Below are 27,673 nucleotides of genomic sequence, written 5' to 3'. Positions count from 1 at the left end.
GCTATTTTTTTCCATATATGATGTTGCCATTTATATCTCAGGCATTTTACTTCCTCCTTGAACGTTCTTTTGCTGTTATAATATTGGAGAATTGGGTTTTAGCCCCCTTGGCAATGTTCATTCCTATCACTGTTGGCCTTTCTAACTTCCTTTTTGACTTGCATTTGCAGTTTCAAGCACTCTGTGTACTTTGTTTTAATAAATCAATTAAATATATTCAGAGAAAAAAGGCACTTTACAGTGTGTTTATAAAGGGACCAAAAACATTTTGGCCATTTTGTTTTAGATTTTGATTTGTCTACTTTTGGGATGTATTTGTTTTGCTACATTTTTTTTATAGCCATCCTTTCTCTGTGAATGGTTGGTTTGTTTGCTCTAAATTACTCCAATCTACTTCTGTTAGTCTTTGTTTCATTCCTCACTGGTAAATCCATCTGTCACATGTGAACTGGAGGATGATGGGAAATGTAGTTCTGAGAGGTCCATGCGGGGACATGTGAAGCCATCTTGAGGCAGGAATGCAATTTAGAAGTTTAAAAAAGTGGTCAAAATATAAATAAATAAAACCATACACACACCTTACGTAAACAGTTTTATCAACACACAAACACAATAAGAAGGTCCTTATGTACCCTTTAAGAACTTACTGAACATAAACATAAGAATCTTTGAACAAGATGCAGTCATGGGGCCCATCAGAGCTCTTCTGGTTCAGAGTAAGTGATTGATCTCAAAAGCTTGTCTAGCTGGATCTGCCTAAACAACATGACTAGGTAGTTGTTCCATACCCTCTGTATGAAGAAGTGACTCTGTTTTTAATGAAGTCCACAGAGTCAAGTTGTAACCCAAAGCGAAATAGGGTTCCTGTTTATTAACATTGCTTCACAGGCCACATACAGTATCCTTCATTCTTCTGAGAAATGACAGAGGCGATTTTAGTATTTTACATAACTTCATAGAAACATAAAGCGGCAAATGATTCAACTAAATAGCTAGACATTGCTTGTTGACAATGCAGTAGCTATGTTGTCCTAATAATTAGTCACAAACATGGGTTATGTTTACAGGAGATATGACTATTGTAATTAAAGCAGAATATATAATGATGGACCACTAGTGTGCTTGTAAAAATAACTGTTTGACAACTGCATATTCCAAATTAAAAGAACCAAAGGACACTTAACAGAAGAGATGAGGGAATGAAATTGCTAATAATAGGTATGAAAATATGTATAACTTTTGTTTATTTCAGCTTTATAATCTAATGCAAGGGAAAGACAAAGCCGCACTGTGCAAAATTGAGCTGGTGTCGGTAATTCTGTGATTCAACATTGTTATGCTGAAGTATAAAGTGAAACCAGCTTATGTGTGTTATTCCTCGTCAACAGAATATTCTGAAAGGATTGTACCGGGTACTTCAGCAAGCACATCATAAATAATGCCTTTATCTTCACTTGGGATTTGAAACCATTCTGTCCCACCACCCTGTGGGACGCTGTAACGCTTCAGCTTGTCTTGAACATATTTCTCCCATTTTTTATCAGGTACCTCCTTAACACGTTTGAATATTAGCTCACGGGGATTCCCAGTCTGTAGTTCTGCCAGTCTCCTGGAGGGATTTACGGTGTACCCCACTTTGTAATAATCTGTGTCTCTTTCACGAATTACATATATATAACATCCATCGCCAATCACATGTGGGTACTTATCAGCATCTTCATGACTGGTTGATTCGCTTTCTGACATGCTGTGAACAAAAAAAAACAAGTATTACTATTTTATTACTATGTAACTGGGACTCGCTTCTCGCTTGCTTCCAGGCTCTGACCAGGCGTTACCAGCTGAGGTTTGTTTACAGAGAACCGTAGCTCAGGGTTGGTCAGCTGTTGTTCCTTGACTGACTGGAGGGCGTGTCCCTGCTATAAAAGAGCTGCTACCCCTTCACCCCCTGCTACCCCTTCACCCCCTGCTACCCCTTCACCCCCTGGCTGTTGTGGAGCTGGAGGCCAGACTTTCAGAGCCATCGTGAGCCACAGGGCCACATTTCTTTATTTGGGAGTAAACGCAAAAACCCAGTGACCAGCGAATGTGGAACCTGGATCAAAGATTGTGTGAGGTTTATATAAGTATACGGGTTGGTGCATCAACAGCACCTCTTTTGATAGGGAGATTAGCACACACTATAGGAAACATGTGTTTTCATTGTAAAACATCCTGGCCCATATTCATAACTTACCATCTCCTTTATCGTGCCAGTAATAGTGTTTAACATGCCAGTACTTCATCAGGTGATGCGTAAATATCATTTAATCATCACTCATCACGACCAATTTTCTTTAATTAACATCTTATTTGTCTGCATTGTGCCATTAACGCATCCATATCAGCATCATAATTAAAATGTGCTTCAGAACAGGTGGAGTGAAATGTGTCTTAACGGGATAATTTACATGTTTAGTAACATGTATTTAAGCCAATAGTAATAATAAAAAACTGTTTTTTTAATTTTGGGAATGAAGTATTTTGTTATTTGAAATGCATACATTACATTGCACTGTTATTGTTAGCCCTAACCCTAACCCTAACCCTAACAGGATAGGCTGCTCACTGGTTGGAAAAACATATCAATCACGTTTTGTAGCCTTTTTATTGCAGTTTTCACGGATTTATTTGTTGTTTCTAACAAATCCGTGAAAAAATACATGTAATTTAACACTTTTTTTGTTTGTTTGTTTAAACTTGGCGTTTCAACAGTTACCTGACAGATACATTTGAAAAACATTATCGTTCAGAAATTAAATTTTAGGTTTTCACAAGATATAGTATGCACATCGGGAGTGAACGACACAAATAAAAAAAAATGTAGCTAGACATGAAAAGAAAAGACGAAATAAAATTATTAGGGGTTCAAGCACGTAGTGCTGAAACCCTATTGTTATTGTTAATTTTCCCATGATGCAACATTCTCCTCTAAAACTGATCGGGCAGGCCGAACCGTAAGTCGTAGAGACTTGAAACTCTCAGGGCTGGTAGTACTCACACCGCCTACAGCGTCACCAGGGCCCGCCCCGATTGGCCCATAGGTGGCGCTACAGCGGTCAAAAGTACGAAACGGCTCATAACTCCTAAACCGTTAGGCTTAGGCTCAAGTGTCTTACATCGTTGGAATCCGTGGCTCAAGGCGGACAAGATGCATGCCTCGGATTAACTCGCCCGGCTCCAATTTTGAGTACATTGAGTTTTTTTGAAAAACCTACTTTTGCGAACTACTCCTAGGATTTTTGCTTGATCGGAACCAAACCACTGCAGAAAGGTTCTCTGGAGAGGGACTGTCATTAATCATAAAAAAAACACATTTAAATTTCAATTCACGGTTGCTAAGTGGAACCAAAATGTTCGATGGTCCGTGACCTTTTTTACTAAAACGGCTATAACTTGTGACTGGAAAGAGATATTTTCGCTAAACTCAAGACACTTGTCTATGAGCTCAATCTGAGGTCACAGTAAAAAAATTGCGACGATTGAACACTGGGTGGCGCTGTAACATAAAAAGAGCTATGACCACCTGACCTTTAGTCTGATTGACTTGAAAATTGGTATGCAGTGTCTTGGGCCAAGGCCCCATGTATGTGTATGAGGACATTGGTGTATCTCAAAAAACATGGTGGCCATTGGCCAATGAAATTTGAGCACCTATAAGACCAGGTTAACGGAGGCCGATCAGAACGAAACTTGATGGGCATGTTCGACTCATGGCCCTAAAGGTCTGTAAGAATTTTGGGTAACACTTTATAATAACGTTCAGTTGTAAGTCATTTATAAGTGGTTAGTTAATGATGAACTAATCATTTACAGAACATTCATACATGAGTAGCAAGTGACATACTAACATTTTATGTATGTTTTGTAAATTCCTTTACAAGTCATTTACATGTGATTAATTAGTCATATACAAAACATGGATATGCGTTCATAAATGTTTAATAAATGTATTATTATTATTTATTTTTTTGTACATGTAGCAATTAGAGGGTGCAAAAATGTTGTAAATGCCTTGAATACACATACAGATCATTTGTAGGTATATGTAACACATTTACAAAGTGATGAATAGTTTACACTTTAGATTAGGGGATACAGAAAGTGTTATAAATGATTTACAACACTTTCTGCAAGCCCCTAATCTAAAGTGTAAACTATTCATCACTTGTAAATGTGTTACATATACATTCGTAGATAACATTCGAAGACCTTATGCCTTTTTGATTCTTGAAGTGGTAATCTACAAATGAAGTGTAAGACATTTACAAGTGATGAATAGTTTACACTTTAGATTAGGGGATGCATAAAGTGTTGTAAATGATTTATTCATGCGTTTACACATTTATAATAGGTGTTGAACACTGTAGTGTGTACTGCAGTGTAAGAGCTGACTGGTGAGGGTATAGACAGCTGTCTTCTCTGAAACACATGGAGTCTTTAAACACTGTGCACCTGATGTGAGCAAAACATTAAAAAAATTTTAACATCATTTATTAAACATTTATGAAACGCATAGTCATGATTAGTAAATGATTAGTTAATCATTAACTAATCAATTGTAAATTACTTATAACTGAATCTACAAAACATATAATGAACATATCACTAATTAATAATTTATGAATGATTAGTCATGTTTTTTAAATGATTAGTTAATCATTAACTAATCAATTGTAAATGACTTGTAACACAATTTACAAAACATACATAAAATGTTATTATACCATGGGCTGTTTAAATACTCGATTCTGATTGGCTGGAAGGTGTGCAGTAAAACCGTTTAATGCACAGGTAGTTCCAGTCAGTTTGATAACAGTTCGAAATTAATCCGCTACATTGGTAACCATAGTAACACAGATACACTTGCAAGCAGAGTGAGAGACGCACATGAAAACGTTTATTTAGGTAGGCTAAATTGATGATTTTTGCATATCGTTTAATTTGTGTGGTGAATATGGCAACTCTGAGAAATGGGCCCAGGCACAAGACAGAAATAGAAGACTTGGAGAAGACGTTGAATGACAAAAAGGCACAAAGAATTAACAATAAATAAATGACATGATTAGTTCAAATAAAGATTGCCTTGTCACTGTCAGTGTTGCCTGTCATTCATAAATAATTGTAATAAATCCATTAAAGAATCATTAAGTTAGATATGCTTAAGCAACGAGCGGACGTTAGCTGATTAAAGAAGAGACACACAGACTTTAAGAGTTCTCTGTCTCTCTCTTTTAATAATGATAATGAATTTAAATAAATGTGAATTCATTCAAATAAAAGCAATCCTATGGCTCTACTTTATTTAAAGCGGACGGAGTGCAAGAACTGACGAGCCTTAACTTAAGAAATAACCGTCATTTTTACACGTCTGTTAAAAAATTACTCTGTAAACATCAGTTACAGCTTTAACTTATTTTTAACTTGGCAAATAACCAAGGTATAAGCGGGATAATCCACGGCTAGCCATGCATTAAAGAATTTTAATGCACTTCGTAGAGGCAACCACCCTCCGCTTCGCGTCGGGTGGTTCTTCGCCTCTACGTCGTGCATTAAAATCCTTTAATGCATGGCTAGCTGTGGATTATCCCTTACGTATGTCACTTGCTACTCATTTATGAATGTTCTTTAAATGATTAGTTCATCATTAACTAATCACTTATAAATGACTTACAACTGAACGTTATTATAAAGTGTTACCGAATTTTGAAAGAAATCGGCCACCAGTTGGCGCTAACGAATTTTACTGATCTGTTATCAAGTGGTGTTGCACACATCCACACAATATGCATATCATATGATAGATCTCCTCATACTGAACAACTTTTCCTCAAGAAACACTCTGCCCTACAAAGGCAAAATACCTTAACTTGCTAGAGTGTGGAACTGAGAAAAATGACTTTAAAGATTTTTAGTTGTCCCGCCAAATTAATTAATAACTGGACATTGGAAATCTGGCAATTAGATGTTTTAGTAATGAAAATTATCTACATAAAAAAATTTTAAGCTCAAATTTGACTTTTGACCACTGTTTTAACCTTACTGTACTCTGCCTTTGTATTGTTGGCAAAAAGTGAGAAGTCATGTCAAGGCAAAAGGCAGTAACTTCCACATTATCAATATTTGGTTTGCTGATCATCATTAAAACATCGTTATAGTAACACCTGTATAAAATCTTCCGATCATGGCATTTATTTTGTATGATTTACAATGACGTATAGTCATCTACTTATTGCTATCCTGTGCTTTGGTTGCATTCTGATGGCATTATTAATACATTAGACACGACAAAATACCTCCAGCTGTAAAGAGTGAGCTATCTTCAATTGGTACAGAGTGGCATAAGACTTACTAAGCATGCGTTCAAAATTATCACGATAATCAGATAAACAGATAATCGCACACATTTGACCCGGGGACTGGTTTATAGCGGTGGATCTGAAAGACGCATATACTGTACTTTCACATTCAGATAGCCCTCATCACAGGCGCTTCCTAAGATTCGTGTTTGAATGTGTCGTGCTTCTCACGTTCACGAAACAATTGTGTCGCGCTCCTCACGTTCACGAAAAACGCATGCTTTTTGAAACTATCAGAGGGCAGCGCATTCTGGATTACGACTAATGCATTTATAGCACAAACTTCTGTGTTCTGCGTCTACATTATACGGTGGTTTCAGCTGCCTGCCCTATTATTGTGCTTGTGCACTTTGATAGAACACAGGCACAGTAATTTCATATTGAAGCGCAACTAAACAAAGGCAGAGTACCTGAACTCAATTTGAGCATTCCAAAACAAAGCCAAAAAGCGACAACGGGTATTACGGTGCTCATGGGCTTTTGAAAGTTACTGCTAAGACTACCTAGCCTGGGTGCCAGCCCGAACCCCGCCCACAACATTTTTTGGTCGGGAAATTCGGTCTGGCCTCGATCCGTTGAGGAGTAATTATGCTCGGCTCCCAGAAGGCCGAGCCAAACAAATTGCCAGGGCGGGCTTTAATCGATGATGGACACAGAGAATGTCTAATAAGGAAGGGACAGATGATCTGCGGTTACGTAATCACCCACGTCACCAAAGAGCGCTTGGGTTGAATTGGTTTTCAAAAAAGATGACTACAGCTGGAGAAGTGAGATGTTTAGATTTGCGTCTGTTATAAAAGAAATCTACAGCGCATTAATTTTAAAAGATGAACAGAGAGCCGCAATCAAGGCATTTGTCTATGGGAAAGATGTGTTTGATGTGCTCAACATACACCACTTACTGCGTTGCTCTGATTGGTTGTAGGTCTATCCAATTGAGTGCAGAGTTTTTTTTTTTTTTCTGGTTCGGTTAAGACACGCCTCATAATGAAAGCTCTATGGAGCAGTCTCAGACTCACACTCTGACTAGAATATGAGTATGACGAAGTCAGGCTAAAGATTACCCATTATTTTCTCGAAAAAACAACGGAATTGACTCAAGATACTTATCCACATGACAAAGGAGGTCTTGAATGTGCCAAGAATATCAATAACTATTTTTCGACCAAAAACGAGGTTAAGGTATTTCGCATTTGCACTGCAGCACTGCTGTCAATCAAATCGTTCATTACATAGTCGCGATTATGTTAAAAACCTACTTTTGCGAACTAGTCCTAGGTTTTTCATTCGACCAAACCAATGTAGGACAATTCTCTGGACTCTCTATATCAATAATTTTTTTTTAAATAACGTTGAACTTTTGGATTTTTCGTATGGCTATAACAGGGTTTTTTAGGAAATGGGCGTACTCATAAGCCTATAAATCCTAAACGAAAACTCAGAACTTCACAAAAATTGGTGAGCATATGTGACATAACATCATTAACAAGCATGCAAAATGTTATGGTGATCTGACCATAGGTGGCGCTATAACTTCAAAAAGGAGAGAAAATTGGCTGTAAATTGACTTTTCCATCTGTTATTTCAGTGGTAAAAAGCTTGCTAAATAAAACGTAATGTCTTAAATGCGTATGTGCTTAAAGGCCTTAAATGCTTGAACCCCGATAAATGCTGCTTGCAGCTTTTATTATTATTATTATTATTATTATTATTTTTATTGGTCAACATTATTAAAACAAAGAAGCATCATTTTACAGAAATAAAAAACCAGTGTGTGGCGCTCCCCATCACTGACTAAAATTAAGGTGAAATAAAGAGAGACATGCCATCAATTTCCAGTTCTGCTATTTCTTGACATGTGCGTGTCTTTTATAACCACAGACACTGGCATCATAAAGAACATATTTTTCGACTTTAATAATTAAATTCTCATTGATGTAGATTTTTTTTATTATTTCTGTGGTAATCTCTGCGTGAGCGAGACACTGACAGTCTGACAGCTGCTACCTTTGACCTTATTTCTGATCGGTCCACTGCGACGCGAACAGCGTGTGGCAAACTATAAATAAAACAAATGTATTTCTATATTTGATCGCTTCATTTACGCCACTCGCTTCACTTGTGTTGTGCATTATTCCATTTAAATCAATAATTTTCATTGTTTGATTCGCAAGCTCACGTCCTGTGTGCATATCTCCTAACATGGAAGCCCATGCCATTTGACGTGTTTGATTTGGCATTGTATGCTGCAGAGCTGCGCTTACACTCCGACTTTTAAGACTGTTTGGATAACATTTATGTATTTAGCTATATCTGGACTTTTTTTGTTAGATCTCTGAAAAAATATGCTATTTACATTAATCCAGGAACTTTTTTTTTTTTTTTTACACTTATCGGCACTGTTCACTGCAGTTTCACTGACACGCTCGCCGCTTCAAACATAATTTCTCTGGTTCTACAGTCCTAGAGTAATTGTCAACGGCTCATTTGAAAGGTAAGAACTTGGCCTAATTAGATGTTTTTTATGTATTTAAAATGTTCTCTTTTCTTTTTTCTTTTTTTTTTTTTTTTTACATAAATGCCTCTTTAGTCATTCGCGACCGCCTTAGTGGGAGGGGAGAGGAGAGCGCCCGGCCGCCCCCAAGTTTGCACACCACTGCCATAGACAACTGCAGGTCATTTTAGAGCCGATTCCTTGTTTATTTGCATTGATTTCATGTAAACTGATTTAAATTATTGTTTATTGCATAGAAATACTTTTTAAATTTGTTTGACCATCTCTACCTCCCTCCAAGCATTAGTTGGTAAGCCATCTCCAAATTCTAATTCAGAGTAAACTATTCATTGTGAACTGCTTTAATATAGGCCTATATTTTTTTCCTACAAATACAGACTCGGTCAGGATATTACATAGCCATAAACATAGCCATAGATCGACAGATCGACAGAGATAGCGTACATGCATGTTGTGTTTGAATGACACGTATGCCATATTTGGACAATTCCGGTAGCATTTAGATGGTGGCTTTGCGACTAATGTGTAATTATGGATATACTGCTTTTAATGAACAATGTTTAACAAATGTGACAATCTGTGGTGTTGCCCGCTATTGAAACAGGCGGAAGTGAGAGACTCGGAGGCGGAAAGCAGCAGTGAAGTGCTTCTAGAGCACGTCTATTCACAATCCGTAGAATAGAAACAAAGCACAAACGCCACCAAAACACCAACACTCTCTCCACAGCCAACCCGTTCCCCTTCAGGAACTACAGCTGCGTGGAAAACGCTGCGGGGAACGCCCCCAGCGTGACGCGTCTGAAGCATGAATGAAATCAGTCAATGGAGAGATGTCATAGCGAGTGACGTCACCGACCAGGAAGCTATAAATATCCCCTGATTACAAACGCTACTAGCTTTCTGCTCTTCAGCAAGCGCTCTGTGTGTGATCTGAATCTGTCGATTGTGTTTGTCTGTTTCTAGAGTAAAAAGAAAATCTAGGCAGGAGTTTTTCACTATATATATAAAAAAAACAATATGAGTGTCAAAATGACGAGCGAGCAGCATTACAGAAAGTGTGTTCCCCCCCTGTACTCGTTATATCACGGGTGGGGATTCACATCAACTGTGTGTTGCTTGTTTGGGAGTGCAGCACGCTCAGTCAGCTCTCGAGGGGGCTGACTGCGGGCATTGCGAGCGCTTTCCCACTAGAACTCTGCGCTCGCGGCGATCGCTCTTCGAGGAGAGCGGTTTGCTGCGGGCTCCCCAAGGCTCGGGTCCCGCTGTGTTGAGGCAGAGCGGCGGCGCTTGACTTGGGGTTTGCAGATGGATCTCACCGGCGACGTTGAGACGGGCTCCGCCCTATCTCAGCTATCTCCGGCGAGATCCAGTGCCTCTCTCCCGGCTCTGGAAGCACGCGCTGAGGCGGCTACTTCTGCCCGGGTCGAGGCACACGATGTTCAGGAGCTTAGATTATCCAGTTCTGAGGAGCTGGATGTCGAAAGTTTCGCATCAGAAAGACTGGAGACTCGTCACTCCAGCATACTGCTGAAAATGAGCTGATTGATGTATTATCTCGTGCTGTGAAAAGCTCAGCATCGAGTGGCCAACTGACAGGCAGGAGTCTAGATATAAAAAGCAAACTAGATGACTGTTTTCTGTCGGCACGTCCTCAGCCTTCTCGCCGGTGCCTACCATTTTTCCCAGATCTTCACACTGAGGTGTCGAAGACCTGGGCTTCACCAGTTTCAAGCATAATATACACACCACAGTCTAGTGCTTATGGTAATATATTTGAGCTTAAACTTCAGGTTTTGTGACATTGCCGAAGGCGGAGGAGACGCTCGCGAGCTATCTCTCTCCCGAATCGGCATCGTCACTTAAAGCACCGGCCCTTCCCTCCAGACCAAAAAATAAATAAATAAATATATATATGTTACAGGAGAGGCTTCCTCTCCGCCTCCTCTAGGTCACCAGAGGGAGCTCTCACCAGAATATTGACTGTTGCTATTCGGACTACAAATCCCATAGGCCCTCATACCTGGGACTGATTACACACACACCTGCAACTCATTTCACAAACACTATTTAAGCAGTCAACACACACACCACCATTGCGAAGTCTTGATTTGCTGTGGTGATCATTTCTGAGCGTTTTCTACTGTGGATTATTTTCTGTGTTTGATCTTGGACTGTTTCTCGTTGTTGGATTCCTTGCTGCCTGCCTCGACCTTTGCTTGTCTTTTGGATTACGATTGTCATCTACCTGCCCAGACCTCTTGCCTGTCCTTTGTTCTGTGAATGTTTGCTGCCTGTCTCGACCTTGCTTGTACCTGTTTTCGACTCTGTATTAATAAAGTTGCAGATGGATCCTCAATCCGGTGACTCCTCATTACAGAAGACTTCGCCACTAAGCGATCCAGCAGCCATCACGCAATTGTCATCTGAACTATCAGCTCAAGGCCACCAACTCGCAGTACATCAGCACCAACTCGCTCATCTAACCTCTTTGACTGAAGAACTCGTTAAAGCACTACAAGGGCTACGTATGACACCCGCGGAGGGCGCGGCGGCTCCGTCACCTCCTTCCGCTGAAAGCATTCCCACTCCTTCCACCAGTGTGAACCCACGTCTTGCATTCCCCGAAAAATTTGACGGAGACCCAGCGAAATGCAAAGGATTCCTGTTACAATGCTCTCTGTTTGTAAACCAGCAACCTACCTTGTACCCAGCAGATTCGGGCAAGATATCTTTTGTTTGCTCATTGCTAACCGGAAGGGCATTAGACTGGGCTACCGCAGTATGGAGAGATGACGGAACCGCTTTCCCTTCCTTCAATGTATTTCTTCAGCGCTTCAGAGAAGTATTTGAACATCCGGTTGGAGGTAAAAGTGCTGGTGATCAGTTGCTCGCTCTTAGTCAGGGGAGAAGAACGGCGGCAGAATATGCATTGTCATTTCGCACTCTTGCGGCACAAACCAACTGGGGAGAAGATCCGTTAAAACTGCTGTTCAGAAAGGGGTTAAATCTGGAACTCCAAGCTGAATTAGCGTGCCGCGATGAGGGAAGATCACTTAATGAGTTCATTGAACTAACAATTCAAATTGACAATTTAATTCGCTCACGTCGTCCTGCTCGCAACCTGTTCACTGAGACACAAGCACCCCCTCCAGAACCAATGCAGCTTGGTTACACTCATTTAACCCCTGAGGAAAGGGAGCGGCGAATTCAACACCATCTATGCTTGTACTGTGGCCAAGCCGGACATCTGAAGACATCATGCCCCATTCGCCCCAATTCTTCTAGCTCCAAAGCGGTGAGTGAGAGCGGACAGTTAAATTATTCCTCTTCATGTGTTAAAACCCCAGTGAATATAACGGTTCAAGATAGAACTATCTCCACGTTTGCCTTGTTAGACTCAGGTGCTGCTGGCAACTTTATGTCACGTGAATTTGCCCAACAACATAAACTCACTCTAACACGATGTAACTCTTGTCTGGCAGTGGAGGCGCTAGATGGTCGTCCCATTGGAGAGGGGAGGATAACATACATCACCGAGGAGGTCTGCATGCAGGTTGGAGTTTTACACAGAGAGGCTATTAGATTCTATATAATTCATTCCCCTCACAATTCCATTATTCTTGGTCTGCCATGGTTGCGTCAACACAATCCTCATATTTCCTGGAAGGAAGAACAAATCATCCAGTGGGATCCTGCCTGCCATGAACATTGTCTCACCCGCATTAATCCATTGCCGATGCACGAAATGGAAATTAATAAACAAACTCCTGTACTTCAGGGCTTGCCTGCCGAATACTCCGATTTAAGTGAAGCATTCAGTAAAACTAAAGCATCACAATTGCCACCTCATCGTTCCAGTGACTGTGCCATTGATCTGTTACCTGGTGCAACTTCCCCTAGGGGAAGAATATTTCCATTGTCACAACCCGAATCAGAATCCATGAAATCTTACATCAAGGAAGAACTGGCTAAAGGTTTCATCAGACCCTCTACATCCCCAGCATCAGCTGGGTTCTTCTTCGTCAAGAAAAAAGATGGTGGTTTGAGACCTTGCATTGATTATCGTGGCCTTAACGACATCACCATTAAATTTCGATATCCCTTGCCATTGGTTCCTACTGCACTCGAACAACTCCGTCAAGCTAGATACTTCACTAAACTCGACCTGCGCAGCGCATATAATCTAATCCGTATTAGAGAAGGAGACGAGTGGAAAACGGCTTTTTCAACATCCTCGGGGCACTACGAATATTTGGTCATGCCATTCGGCCTGGCAAATAGTCCTTCTGTGTTCCAGTCATTCATCAATGATGTCTTTCGTGACATGCTCGACAGATGGGTAATAGTGTACATAGATGATATCCTGATTTACTCCAATTCTCTAGAAGAACACATCCAGCATGTAAGATCAGTACTCCAACGCCTAATCCAGCATCAACTGTACGCCAAGGCAGAGAAATGCGAATTCCACCAAACAGCAACAACCTTCCTGGGATACATCATCAGTCGAGAGGGAGTTGCAATGGATGAGAACAAGGTAAAATCAGTGCTCGACTGGCCTCAACCACGCACAGTGAAGGAACTGCAGAGATTTCTTGGATTTGCCAACTTCTATAGAAGATTCATAAGAGATTTCAGCACGATCGCTGCTCCGCTAACTGCCATGACCAAACGCTCCACGTCACGCCTTTCCTGGTCACCTGATGCTCAGCAAGCATTCAAGGATCTCAAGACACGCTTCACCTCTGCGCCCATTCTCCATCATCCTGATCCAGATCTTCCGTTTATCGTGGAGGTGGATGCCTCCAACACAGGCATAGGGGCCATACTCTCTCAACGCCATGGATCCCCAGCAAAGATGTTTCCATGCGCCTTCTTTTCCAGGAAATTATCCGCTGCAGAGAGAAACTATGATGTCGGCAATCGTGAACTCTTGGCCATGAAAGCCGCCCTAGAAGAATGACGACACTGGTTAGAGGGGGCACAGCATCCATTTACAGTAATCACTGATCACAAGAACCTGGAATATCTACGTTCAGCTAAACGACTAAATCCTCGTCAAGCAAGGTGGGCCATGTTTTTCACTCGCTTCAATTTCATTGTCACCTACAGACCTGGTTCCAAGAATACCAAAGCTGATGCACTGTCACGACAACTTGAAGATCCAGTTCATTATAACCCTGACGAGAACATTATCCCCGAAACACTGCTCGTTGCTCCAGTTCAGTGGGACATCATGACAGAGATTAACCAACACAACACCCAAAATCCTCCACCATCAAACTGCCCACACAATCTCACCTTTGTCCCCGAACAACTAAGGGAGAGACTCCTTCAGCAGGTCCACTCGACTCCAAGCTCAGGGCATCCTGGAATCACAGCAACGCATCATCTCCTCACTAACCGGTTTTGGTGGCCCACAATGTCTACAGACACCACAACCTTTGTAAAGAACTGTACCATATGTAACACATCCAAAAGCCCTCGACAATTACCCGCTGGTCTACTTCAACCCCTGCCGATTCCTCAGCGTCCCTGGTCCCACATCGCCATTGATTTTGTGACTGACCTCCCCAACTCCCAGGGCAACACCACAATCCTGACGGTTATTGACCGTTTCTCCAAAGCTTGTCGTCTCATTCCTTTGCCTAAACTTCCCACTGCTTTTGAAACAGCCGAGGTACTATGCAACTACATCTTCCGCTTCTATGGATTACCTGAGGACATTGTGTCAGACAGAGGTCCACAGTTTACCTCCAGAGTATGGTCAGCTTTCTTTAAACAGCTCAACGTGAACATCAGTCTCACCTCTGGTTATCATCCGCAGTCCAACGGGCAAACTGAACGATTAAATCAAGAACTCACCCGTTTTCTCAGGTCATATTGCCAACACAACCAATCTGATTGGAGTAGATACTTAATGTGGGCAGAATACGCACAAAATTCACTGCAGAAACCTGCCACGGGGATGACCCCCTTCAAATGCATCTTGGGCTACCAACCACCCTTGTTTCCTTGGTCCGGTGAACCATCCGATCTACCATCTGTCACTGACTGGCTTCAGCATAGCGAGGAAGTCTGGAACCGAGCACACACTCATCTACTTCATGCAGTACACAGACAAGAACAACAGGCCAATCGTCACCGCCGTCCTGGACCAGAGTACACTCCAGGGCAATGGGTTTGGCTTTCCACAAGGGACCTCCGCCTTAGACACCCATGCAGAAAACTCAGTCCTAGGTATGTGGGTCCTTTCAAAATTCTTAGACAAATTACTCCAGTTTCATTTTGTTTAGAGTTACCTGCTAACTATCGTATCTCTCCCACATTTCATGTTTCGCTGCTTAAACCCGCTGGTGTTCCGGGAGGAGAGTCGGGGAGCAGAGCCGAGGGTCAGGCCCCCCCGCCTATCCTGGTTGAAGGCGAGGAGGCGTACCAAGTTCGTGAGTTACTCGACTCCAGACGCCGGGGCGCTACTCTACAATACCTGGTGGATTGGGAGGGGTACGGTCCGGAAGAGCGATCCTGGGTCAACATGGATGATATCCTCGACCCTACCCTCACAGAGGAGTTCCATAGGATGCACCCGGAAAAACCGGCCCCCCGACCGCGTGGAAGACCCCGGCGTCGTCTGCCTCCTCGCGTCAGGAGCCGCTCGCAGGGGGGGGGCTCTGTTACAGGAGAGGCTTCCTCTCCGCCTCCTCTAGGTCACCAGAGGGAGCTCTCACCAGAATATTGACTGTTGCTATTCGGACTACAAATCCCATAGGCCCTCATACCTGGGACTGATTACACACACACCTGCAACTCATTTCACAAACACTATTTAAGCAGTCAACACACACACCACCATTGCGAAGTCTTGATTTGCTGTGGTGATCATTTCTGAGCGTTTTCTACTGTGGATTATTTTCTGTGTTTGATCTTGGACTGTTTCTCGTTGTTGGATTCCTTGCTGCCTGCCTCGACCTTTGCTTGTCTTTTGGATTACGATTGTCATCTACCTGCCCAGACCTCTTGCCTGTCCTTTGTTCTGTGAATGTTTGCTGCCTGTCTCGACCTTGCTTGTACCTGTTTTCGACTCTGTATTAATAAAGTTGCAGATGGATCCTCAATCCGGTGACTCCTCATTACAATATATATATATATATATATATATATATATATATATATATCTGTGCTGGTGGGGAAGGCTTACTCAGCGGCTGGCTAGGAGGCTGCATGTTTATACACTATGGCCATTATGCAGGCTTATCAAGCCAAACTGCTAAAAGATGTGTGTGATGGGGGGAAAATTTATTGGATGTGGTCAGTGAGCTCAGGCAGTCTGCTGATTTCACTCTCCGGGCCACCAGAGCCCTGGTGGCCACAGAAAGACATTTATGGTTGAGTCAGACATCTATGAAAGAAAAAGATAAAAACTCTTCTTTTAAATGCTCCCTAATAAAACAAATATATTCCCCTCAAAGTTCGTATCTTTGGGGCTGCTGAGCGAGGGCAGCCCCAGCCGCCGGGTACCTCAGCAAAAAAAAAAAAAAAAAAAAAAAAAAAGGGTCCCCGCTGAGAGAGACTTGAGTTCACCTCCCTTAAGGGTGCCCTGTCTCTCCCGGTGCCCTCAGGGGCCTGTTCTACTAACCCTGCCAAAACAGGGCGTAAAAGGGCCCGGCGAGGGTTTTCCCGAGGGACGCTCGCCCCCTCTGAGGAGGGCTCTAGAGAGGCCAGACCAGTCGTTCCCTGCCGGTGCGCCGTTACAGGGCACTGTGTCTGCTTCTCAAAACATTCCAGAGGCCAGCCCCGAGAGGCTAGTACCCTTAGTAGATTTTCTAGTGGAAAAGAAAAATTTTCTCAATGTGTCTCAGTGGGTATTGCGTAAGATCGAAAAGAGGTTACGCTATAAAATTCAGGTCTCGTCCGCCTCGATTTTTAGGGGTCCTCTGGTAATGGAGAGGCTCTGGTAATGGAAACTAAAAAAAAAAAAAAAAACTAGCCCAGTCACTCACTGTGAAACGGTTTCGGACTGTGGGGTCTCATGACAGGTGCATCCAACGTAATACTTTTGGCCTCCTGTACATGAGACCCCTGCAGTGTTGGCTCAGGACCCAAGGGGTTTTCTCCGAGGGGAAAATCCGTTTTGCATGATCAAGGTCACGCGGCGATGCCTACGTGCCTTAGTCATGTGGGACTAACCTTGGTTCCTCGCCCTAGGCCCAGTGCTGGGGGCTTCTTGTCGATGCTTTTGCTACCAACAAGATGCTTCCCTCACAGATTGGGGGGCGATCATGAGTGATCGCTCGGCGAAAGGCAGGGGTGTATCTGACCAGAGGCCAGTCTCGAGAGACTGGTCCCCTTAGTAGATTTTTCTGGCAGCGTGAAAGCTACTGCCAAATAGATCTCATTGGGTCCTCCCTGCGGTGGTGGAACCCGAGCCTTTTCACCCCTGTCCGGAGTTGACTGTGGGCTTGGCTCCTGAGGGGGCCCAGCTCATTGTATCAGGTCTCTCGACCGAGGTCATTGAGTCCATACTCCAGCCTAGAGCGCCCAGCGCTTTCAGGGGCCTGTTCTACTAACCCTGCCTAAACAGGGCGTAGAAGGGCCCGGCGAGTGTTTCCCGAGGGACGCTCGCCCCCTCTGAGGAGGGCTCTGAAGTGCTCAGACCAGTCGTTCTCTGCCGGTGCGCCGTTACAGGGCACTGTGTCTATCACTCAGTATATTCAACCAAGAAAGAAAAATAGATCCTTCTTTGGTCCCAGGGGAAATTTCGGCCTCTATTACGATTTATCTCCCGGGGTATCTGAATCGAGGAGCAGACATCCTGTCGAGGCAGGGGCCGAGGCCCGGGGAATGGAGGTGGTGGAGCTCCTCTAGGAGCACTTTGGTCGTGCCGAGGCAGACCTGTTAGCTTCCCGAGAGTCATCTCACCGTTCACTGTGGTTCTCTCCCAGCCATCCAGCCCCACTGGGGTTGGACGCTATGCTACAGGCGTGGCCGAGGTCTCGCCTGTATGCCTTTCCCCGATTGCTCTGCTCCTAGGAGTTCTGGAAAGGGTTAGCCAGGACGGAGTCGGTTTACTCCTTATAACCCCGTTCTGGCCGGCCCGAGTACGGTTTTCGGACCTTATGGAGACTGTGGGCCTGGCCTCTGAGGGGGCTCAGCCCATAGGTTCGGGTCTCTCGACTGAGGTCGTTGAGACCGCTCTCCATCCAGAGCTCCTGCTACAAGGAAGTTATATGCCGCGAGGTGGGACTTTCACCTCGTGGCGTGGAGAGCGCCAACAGGACCAGTTAACTGCCCGGTCGGTACAGTGCTGGAGTTCCTGCAGGTCCGTCTCTCCACAGGGCTATCCCACTCCACACTGAAGGTGTACGTGGCGGCCAGTGACGGACTGGCCATTGGGCAATGTGGGCAAATGCCACTGCGGCTGCCTGGTCTCATCACTTGTTGTGGCCGCATCACAAACAAATAAATAGGCTAAATAAAGCGAGGAAGCGGCCGCCTATTGGCGCAATGGCCGCAAGCGGCAGCACCACCAGCGGCTCGCTCGCCGGCGCTCATCACAACTTGTGGCGCACATAAAAAAAGGCTAAATAAATAAATAAAGCGGAGATGCGGCCGCCTTTTGGCGGATTGGCCGCCCGCAACTGGCAGCACAACCATATAAAAAGGCTAAATAAATAAATAAAGCGGAGTGTCTGCAACAATAGGCCGTCGCAAATCAACAGACTAAGTATGAACTGACAAAATGTAAAAATGTGTGCCTTGAATGCAATGTAATTCGCTTTGGATAAAAGCGTCTGCATACATAAATGTAAATGTAAATATGAATAAAATAATAATAAATTAAGCGGAGCTGCAGGCGGCCACAAAAAAAACAAGGAAAAAAGCAAACAAACAAATACCACGGCCTATCTCTGAAAAATAATAGCCCTATGAACTAAATAATAATAATGACTTTTTATTTCTATTTTTCCTGTGAAGGACAAATAGCCTAAATGTATGTAATCTCTCTATTTATAAGGTATTTTGAATGTTTTTAGTCAGTGGAATTTCTCGCGAGAGTCGCGATCATTGACCTGATGAGATGATAGATAAAAGGCTTGTTTGAGATGCGCCTTGCCTCGCCTGAAATGTAGGCGAGAGAAGGCGGCTGCAGTGAGAGGAGGAGTGAAAAAAGCGCAGGCAAGCCGTACAGTTCTTTCTTCTCGCAGTGGATCTGACACCTGCGAGATCAAAGACGGATATCGCGGGATTCACGCTCGTGCACAGTGTTGCTAATAAACTGGATGTAATTCAAGTTCTGTTGCTTTTATATGAAAATAAATATAATGAACAAGACACCCAAAAGTAGCCTACTTATTTAATTCCATTCCAAATACATGTTTATCAGTCTTTTTTTCTTTAACATGTGTTGTTGTTGTTGCTTTTTTAATAAAAAATGCATTGCATAACCCATAGAGATCGCACTGTTAGATAGTTTGGGAATATTACCACATAACGTATACACATAAAACATGATATCAGAGTTTTAAAATCAAACATTTTAAAAGAGAACAATACATCACGGTTGTTTAAACCAATGAACATCAAGCTGTGTCGTCAGCAAGTCGTTTCCCATCATGCTTTTGATCAGCGCAGTCAGTGGAGAGCAAATGCGCTCGACTGCAGAATCCGACAGGTGTGCCTTGCGCTCGCGAGAGATTTTTGACATACGTCAGCATGACAACAGAGCTAGGCGGACCGCACTCGGACACATTTCTAACCGGCATGCATCTCGCGCTGATCACCGGTGATCGATTCTGCGCAGATTTTGCTCATCTCAAACAAGCCTAATGACAAGTGAATGATGGGTAATGAGAGCATATCAACAACACGAAGTGAAAGAAAATGGATCGAGGAATGAGAAAACGGCGAGTAGAAAAGGGTGGAGCAGAAAAAAAGAGAGAGAAGCGTAGAGGCTTTATTGGCTGAAAGTGGGAAAAGCAATATTGTGGAGTTATTTGCTAAAAAGCCTGTGCCCAGCAATGAGCCCGGTGGGCCTGTGGCCTCTCTGCTAAATTTGCCAGGGCCTCTTTTTGGTGCCAGTCCGCCACTGGTGGCGGCCCTAGCTGCTTACCACACTCCTTCGAGTGGGGTTTTCTCTTGGGAGACACCCGCTTATATCTCGCTTCCATTGTGGCTCTTTGAGGCTGAGGCCAGTAGTACGCACGAGCGAGCCCCTTGAAGAGGTTCCGAGAAGTTCCTTACTCTAAAAACTATTTTTCTGCTTGTTTTCGTCTCTCAAACAGTTTGGAGACATTCAAGCTCTCTCTGTGGCTCTCTCGTGCCTGGGAATTTCACCTGGCATGGCTAAGGCCTTCCTCTATCCGAGGCCAGGTTATGTTCTCAAGGTTCCAACTGCTATGTAGTTAGACCTGTCATACTACAGGCTTTATGTCCTCCTCCACGTCGGACCAGGAGAAGCTTATTTTGCTGTGCCCAGTTAGGGCCCTAGACGTCTATGTCCACAGAGCTGCCCTGTGGAGTAAGTCTAACAGCTCTTCGTTTGCTTTGGGTCTCCCAACAAGGGGGGTCCCGCTTCTAAGCAGAGAATGAGCAAGTGGGTGGTCGAGGCCATCACACTTGCTTACGAGTCGGCTGGTCAGCCTTCACCTTTGGCTGTACGGGCCCACTCCACTAGGAGTATGGCTGCCTCTAAGGCTCTCCTCTCCGGAGTAGCCCTTCAGGATGTTTGTGATGCGGCAGGCTGGTCCTCACCACATACTTTCATCAAGTTCTATAGTCTTGATTTTTGCTCCACTCCCGGGGCCCAAGTTCTCTCGTCAGTTTGTGCTCCCTAAAGCACACACTACTTCGATTTGTTCGCATGGGGACGTGGGTATTGCGTTCCCCGCAGCGTTTTCCACGCAGCGGTAGTCCCTGAAGGGGAACATCCCGGGTTACGTATGTAACCCTAGTTCCCCGAAGGGAACGGACGCTGCGTGTCCTGCCATACTCCCTTCATCCCCTGGGGCGCTTGCTTCAGAGACTTTAGAAGCTAGTAGCGTTTGTAATCAGGGGATATTTATAGCTTCCTGGTCGGTGACGTCACTCGCTATGACATCTCTCCATTGACTGATTTCATTCATGCTTCAGACGTGTCACGCTGGGGGCGTTCCCCGCAGCGTTTTCCACGCAGCGTCCGTTCCCTTCGGGGAACTAGGGTTACATACGTAACCCGTGACGTTTCCCCTTATACCCAGTGAACAATAATGTGAAGAATGAAACAATTAACTGTACAATCACCATTCCCACGTGAATAAACCCAAACCCTACATTCCCATGTGAACAATCGACACACACACACCACACACACACTGACACACACTCCCCCTTATGTGCACAGCGCATACTGGCCCTTTGGCCACCCCTTTGAATGCCCACATTCTGGTTGGGTGGGAGGGAGGGAATGCTGAGGCTAAATAGAGTATTTTCTATTTTTATTTAAGTAGAATTTTCAGAGACTATTAACTAATTTTTTTTTACAATGGAAAACTATTTTGTTAAATAATAAAATATCAAATCGTTGTTTTTTTTGTTGTTAATTAACTAGCTGGAGCACAGGTATAAAAGAGGAGCGGGGAGATGGCTCCTTCGCTCAGTCTAGTTCAGGACTGAAGAGCAGCAGATGTGCTCCTAATCTTTTTCACTGTGATAGTCTCAGCTTGGCTGATTTTGTTTTGCTTTTAAATCAGTTTTAACACAGTTTTAAATAGATAAGTTGGATTTGAATCAGAAACATGAACATGTTTCAGTGTATCTTACAAATATATGCTTGTTATTCTTAGATGGCCAATTACCACATATAAAATAGAAATCAAGAAAACGTACAGTTTTAAAAACTTCAATATCATTTTTTTTTAAATTAGATACTAAATAAGTTTTCAAATAAAAAAATAACAGGAATAAAGGTCTGTTTTGCACTTTTGTTGAATTCACAAATGTAGCTCCACCTAGTTCCTTATTTTTTGCACTGCATCTATTTTGTAAGTGCCTGTATTATACTAATATCTGCCAAACTTCAGAGCTCGAAATTGGATTTAACAAATATGGAGGAGATTCCTTAAATGATGAATTAACGTAACATGAGATAAAAACTACAAACATTTTGAAGAATAACAAACATACCTGGCAAAGCAAGATGGATCTCGTCGACTCAGACTGACTTCTCAAGTGAATCTGCACAAAAATAAGGAAGTCCAAGACTTTATCAGATCAGCAAAAACTAAACTACTTGAACTAAACAGGGTTAGATTACAGGTGAACGAGCCAGAATTATTCAAGGTGTAGTCGAGCCAAATATGAGCGAGTATCCAGATGCACAGTACATGGGAATGTTTTGTTCAAATCTATATTTACATGACTAGGTAACTCATTTCATACTCTTGCCACACTGTGTGAAGTGTCTCTTTTTAATGAAGTCCACAAGATCACGAGTCAACTGAATAGCAAGACATTACTTTTTGACAATGCAGTAGCTTCTGGTATGTTATCCCAATAACTAGTCGCAGCCATGTGTTTTGTAAATGGGAGATTTGACCATAGTAATTAAGGCAGCATATATAATGGTGCAATACTAGTGCGCTTGTAAAAATAACAGCTTGACAACTGCATATTGCAAATCAAATTAGCCAAAAGACTCTTAAAAGAAGAAATGAGGAAATGATATTGCAATTATTCAGGGATGCCTTTCCTGTCAGTAACCAACCAGCTGCTTCCCCTCATGACTGATCTGCATTGCAGCCACTAAATGACTTTGCCACCTAACACACTACTGGGGTGATAAGAGCTGGGAAGCAAAGCAGTAAGAGACTTCCTGGAAGTTGAGGAAACTACCAGTAGGGTTGCAAAGGGGCTGAATATTTCTGGTAAATATCCAGAAACTTTCTAGAAGTTCCTTAAAATTTCCAAATAATCCTGAAAAGTTTCCAAAAGTTCTGGAAATTTTGCAACCCTAACTACCAGAGGTCTTATATTTTGCTATTATGTGTGTGTCTTTCAAAACTGCACATTTGAGACTTATAGTTGGGTCACGCTTTATTTTAGGGGTGTCAATTAACTGTTAACCAGGTAATAAACACATTATAAGCTTGATTTCTCTTTCTATTAATTGTTTATAAATATAGTAAGCTATTCATTATCTTTTATTAATGGCCAGGTGAAACATAAATATCTATTTAAATAGTAAACCATTTTTGTGTGCTCCCAGTGATTTTATATTTATTTTTTGCTAAATTTATCTTGAAATAAGTGTAAACCATAGTCGTGTGTGTGTGTACTTTAAGTTTAAATGGTGTTGTATAATGTAGTATTTTCAGATGAGTCAAACAAACCTACACGCATTTTGTGGTGTTGGTGCCAATTCCTGCTGTCATTTTTTCCGACATTCAAACCCTGCAAATTCCCCGTGTGATCCCTGCTTACTCTGTATCTTCCAAGCAGAACCCTTCTTGGATGAATGAGACCCTTCATGCGTCACCCTTTCCCAGTTCTTCCTCTAACCCTGCGGTTATGCTCTTGCAGAGAACACATTGGCAACTGTGGTTAGTTTGTTGATGGTCCAGACAGTTCTCCAGAAGCACAGTGTTTATTGCTTTTTATTCCTGTGTAGATCGCATTATCACTATTCTCTAGACTCACTTGTTTAAACTGCACTCGTAGATTACTATTTATTCAACTATTTGTATGTGTTTTTATACATTGTAGATTGGTTCTTGCATTTTAACCAGTACTGCCCTTTAACTTCTGTAAATTGCTTTGGATTAAGAGGAGCGGGGAGAGTCTAGTTCAGGACTGAAGCGCAGCAGCTGTGCTCCTAGTCTTTTTCACTGTGATAGTCTCAGCTTGGCTGTTATTTGTTTGTTTGGTGTGCAAGCCTGTGTGTTGCTGCAACTGAATGGGAGGAGAGGAACTTGTTTGTGTTTTGAGCATTTCCAATGACCCCACCTCTCCAGTCCAGCTAGTCATTTTTCAATGTTAACCCTAAATGAAAAACTAGCTGAAAGGAATATATTTTCTAGGTGATCTGTAAATATATTTATTGATGTTATATGTGAAAAATGCTTTAGAGCTGTATACATTGTACATTTTCAGGATGCATAAATTATAAATCGGATCATTTAAAAAATGAGGATTTGTTCTTGGTTATCCATAACAAGTAAATACCTACTGTCTTAATTACAGTATGAAATGTAATTGTCTGATTTCCTAGTAAAAGAGGTGACACCCAAACAGCTTCTTGTCACCAATAACAAGGTGGCATCCCCGAGCTCATTATTTTGCACTGCAATTTATTAACATAAGAAAGTTTACAAAAGAGAGGAGGCCATTCGGCAATGTGCCAAGAGTGTCTAAGCTATCAATCTTCCGCTCTCCTACTATGTACAGTATTTGCAGAACCAAAGCACTGTTGCTGGAAACTCAACTGAAGCACTAACCTTGCACAAGCACTACTTTTGTCTTTGTATACAAAAATTGTTTTAGGACATTTCTGAGTCAACAAACTCCTAGGTCTTTGTGGCAACGTGCCCTGCCCTTGTGTGCAATTATGTTGTATGTTGCGTGTTGTGTGTTAATGTTGGTGTATAGAGATTGGTACACGGGATATAAACGGGTCTGTGTAACACAAGTATTTAAATTGTATAATTGTATTTAGGCACGAGGAGGGCACAAATCACTGCACGTGCATTTAAAGTATTTAATATGTAAGCGCTGGGATGCACGTAATTCATTCACGTGCTGGGATTCAAGTGAATTATTAATTAGTAATTGAATCCCAGCACAACAGTATAAATAGATGCACGTTTTATTCACTCGTGGTTGAAGAGTGGAGAACGGGTGAGAGAGAGAGGAGTAAAAACGTAAATAATAAGTGTTTATAGACTCACCGTGTTTGTTTGTGTCTCCGTGCACCTTTTGTCTATGTAGTTTGTTTTGTTTATATAGTTATTTTGGCGTAAGTGCCGTGTCCTGTTTTGTGTGCCAACCTTTTTATTTTCTGTTCTATTAATAAACGCTGAGTGCCACCATTGCACTCGGCATTTACCATTTCATCCACCGTCTGTCTATTGTTTATTTCCTGCTTCTGGTCTGACGCCACCCACTCTGGCCGTCTTTGTGACAGTCTTTTATAGATTCCTTCAATTTCAGTATCACCCATATGATATTTCTTATACACATTTTTATTGCCTGGGTGCAGTACATTACACTTTTCTCTATTAAATGTCATTTGCCATGTGTCTGCCCAGTTCTGAATGCTGTCGAGATCATTTTGAATGACCTTTGCTGCTGCAACAGTGTTTGCCACTCCTCCTATTTTTGTGTCATCTGCCAATTTAACGAGTTTGCTTACTATACCAGAATCTAAATCATTAATGTAGATTAGGAATAGCAGAGGACCTAATACTGATCTCTGTGGTACACCACTGGTTACCTCGCTCCATTTTCAGGTTTCTCCCCTAATCAATACTTTCTGTTTTCTACATGTTAACCACTCCCTAATCCATGTGCATGCATTTCCTTGAATCCCTACTGCGTTCAGTTTGAGAATTAATCTTTTATGTGGGACTTTGTCAAAAGCTTTCTGGAAATCTAAATAAACCATGTCATATGCTTTGCAATTATCTATTGACTGTCTACCAGGATACTGTTACCATAAAGGTAATTTTCCATTTTTTTCCATTTTTATTATAGTTTCCATAAGTTTACATATAATAGAAGTCAGGTTTATTGGTCTGTAGTTACCTGGTTTGGTTTTGTCTCCCTTTTTGTGGATCGGTATTATGTTTGCAATTCTCCAGTCTGTCGCTACGACCCCTGTGTCAAGAGACTGTTGCATGATCTTGGTTAGCGGTTTGTAAATAACTTCTTTCATTTCTTTGAGTACTATTGGGAGGATCTCATCCAGCCCAGGTGATTTGTTTATTTTAAGAGCTCCTAGTGCCTTTAACACTTCTGCCTCTGTTATGCTAAAGTTATTTAAAACTGGATAGGAACAGGTCGACATGTTGTCTGTGTCCTCCTTTGTAAAAACCTGTGAGAAGTAATCATTTAATATATTTGCTTTTTTTTTTACTTCGTCTATGATTTTGCCATTTGTGTCTCTTAGACATTTAACCTCCTCTTTGAATGTTCTCTTGCTGTTATAATATTGGAAAAACATTTTAGAATTGGTTTTAGCCCCCTTAGCAATATTGATTTCTATCTCTCTCTTGGCCTTTCTAACTTCCTTTTTGACTTGTGTTTGCAGTTCCAAGTACTCTTTCTGTGTACTTTGTTTTTGGTCCCTTTTAAATGCTCTGTAAAGTGCCTTTTTTAGCTGAAATATTTTTTTTAAATTTGATCTATTAAACCATTTTGGCCATTTTGTTTTAGATTTGTCTACTTTTGGGATGTAATTGTTTTGCACCTCAAGTACTATATTTTAAAAAAAAACAGCCATCCTTTTTCTGTGGATGTTTTCTCTATTTTACTCCAATCTACTTAGGTTAGTCTCTTTTTCATACCTTCAAAGTTTGCTTTTCTAATTGTAAACCTTGGCTTTAGTCATTACTTTTTGGGTTTTAAAAATCACTTGTTTTAAAAAGATAAGTTGTATATTTGAATCAAACATGAACATATTTCAGTGTATGTTACAATATATGCTTGGTATTCTTAGATTGCCAATTAGCACATTTTAAAAAACAAATCAAGAAAACAGTTTTATAAAAACTTCAAATTCTTTTTTTTTTATATATACAAAAGTTTTCAAATACAAACAGGTACACAAGTCTGTTTTGCACTTTTGTTGAATTCACAAATGTAGCTCCACCTAGTTCCTTATTTTTTGCACTGCATCTATTTTGTAAGTGCCTGTATTATACTAATATCTCCCAAACTTCAGAGCTCGAAATTGGATGTAACAAATATGGAGGAGATTCCTTAAATGATGAATTAACGTAACATGAGAAACTACAAACATTTTGAAGAATAACAAACATACCTGGCAAAGCAAGACGGATCTCGTCGGCTCAGACTGACTTCTCGAGTGAATCAGCACAAAAATACGGAAGTCCCAGTCTTTATCAGATCAGCAAAAGTGAAACTATTTTTCATAATGAAACTGAAAGCAGTTCTACCAATAGGCCATGCTTCCTCAAACAGACTTGCTGAACAGCATTTTGTTGTGTTATTTATTTGTGTTGTCTACTTTTTGATGTATTTTGTTCGCTTGCTTCTTATTTCAGGGATCTTTAATGTCTGCCTGCATGGGCTTTATAGTTTTAATTGTAAAAGTGCTTTGTGCTCCTAAATTGGAAGTATGGGTTTAAGTGTTCACTAATATTGCCATTTTCTTATTGCTTTAGTTTTTAACTTTTCTGACCTGCATGGTCTTTTTTCTTGTAGCTTTTTCTTTGTAAAGAGCTGTGGGATCCTTATGATGAAAGAAGCTATATCAAATTGTAGGGAATTACATGTTTTAAATGTTTGGAATTATCCAGGTTAAGTCAGAGGTATGTGTGTATAAAGGTCAGGAAGAGTTGTGGAGAAGGAACACTGTGGTGTATGTGGTGATACAAAGAAATAAGCAGAGAATGAGGCTACCACATCCTGCCTCCTGGGAAAGAGTCTGAGAATTTAGGTTTTCTTAGAATGTTGAAAATAGTCATTTCTGTAACTTTTGTAATTGGGTCAGACACAGGTTTCTTCAGTCTTGATTAAATTAATATAAGTGAGTTGATTTAATGCT

The 27,673-nt window shown here is 41.8% G+C and overlaps 1 long non-coding RNA gene across 1 annotated transcript; it reads right to left on the bottom strand.

Moving 5' to 3' along the window:
* Positions 1-835: 835 nt before the first annotated feature.
* On the bottom strand, positions 836-27,025 carry LOC311086976. The gene is made up of 3 exons (XR_014607154.1): positions 26,927-27,025; positions 22,075-22,125; positions 836-1,747 (listed from the first exon to the last, which is right to left on the bottom strand). It is a non-coding gene; the product is annotated as an uncharacterized lncRNA (long non-coding RNA).
* Positions 27,026-27,673: the final 648 nt, after the last annotated feature.

This window comes from Abramis brama, assembly GCF_963993115.1.
Source record: "Abramis brama genome assembly, chromosome: 7".
Taxonomy (NCBI): Eukaryota; Metazoa; Chordata; class Actinopteri; order Cypriniformes; family Leuciscidae; genus Abramis; species Abramis brama.
Note: the sequence above shows the minus strand (reverse complement) of the source record. Positions and strands in the feature narration are given on the sequence as shown.